Here is a 992-nt window from a genome sequence, read left to right on the forward strand (position 1 = left end):
TTTACTTTCCACTTAATCCAGTCTGTTTGGTATTGTGTCTAACCAAGTCTCATTGTGAAATCTGATTATCGGGCAGCAACAGGTCGCACTCTGAACAGCGTGCTTCCTCTGTGGGCCCCATGGGGTCACAGCACCCACAGGAACACGGCCTGTCTCCCCAGCAAACTCTGAGATTACAGAACAAGACTACTCCTTGAGGGAGACTCTTTCAATAACGTTTTCAGACACTTATGATAACAATCAGTGGGAAGAGTGAGCACTTTTAGTGAATATAAATGGACAGAGACAATGAAAACATATTGGCATAGTGCGCAGTATCCGCAGTGCTTCGACACACTACACTGCAGTGTATTGATTTTTGCTTCACACGTTAACGCACACAATTGTATGTGTCAATGATACGATATAAAACAAAAAGTACAGGTCCCACCGAGATTTGAACTCGGATCACTGGATTCAAAGTCCAGCGTGCTAACCATTACACCATGGGACCGGATGGTAGCGTGGCCATGACTTGTCGTATCAATAAATACAGGAGCCGCTGATGCGTCTCATTGGGCTTCCTCGTGAGAGCACACCTGGTTGAGCTCTAAACGTGAGCCGGGAATTAGCTGTAAATTAGCCATTGGCTGAACGTTAGTTTACGGACGGTTCTCTCTATACATCCATTGCTAGTCCCAGTGACACGCCGAGGGATATCTGTTCAGTGAAGCGCAAGCCCTCTCATCCAACGCTTATAACGAGCCAACTAAATAAGTAATGTTCAGGTCACGTGGCCTTTAATGCAGCCGCAACTTAGAATGTTACGTAAAGAGTGTGATAACACGTCGAGATACGTCACTCACGTAGCTTGTGATCCGTAATAAAGGAAAAGAAAAGAAGAGTTTGTTTTGAACAATAGATAGGTGTGAGACCTACAGAGGGAGCTTACTCACTCGTCTCTAATACCGGATGCAATTGATCACGCAGTAGTGATCACGCTTGTCTTGGGT

At 45.4% G+C, this 992-nt stretch overlaps 1 non-coding gene across 1 annotated transcript; it reads right to left on the reverse strand.

The window, feature by feature from the left end:
* Positions 1-421: 421 nt before the first annotated feature.
* trnaq-uug lies at positions 422-493 on the reverse strand. Its single transcript has one exon. It is a non-coding gene; the product is annotated as a tRNA-Gln (tRNA).
* Positions 494-992: the final 499 nt, after the last annotated feature.

This window comes from Cyclopterus lumpus, chromosome 7 (genome assembly GCF_009769545.1).
Source record: "Cyclopterus lumpus isolate fCycLum1 chromosome 7, fCycLum1.pri, whole genome shotgun sequence".
Lineage (NCBI taxonomy): Eukaryota > Metazoa > Chordata > Actinopteri > Perciformes > Cyclopteridae > Cyclopterus > Cyclopterus lumpus.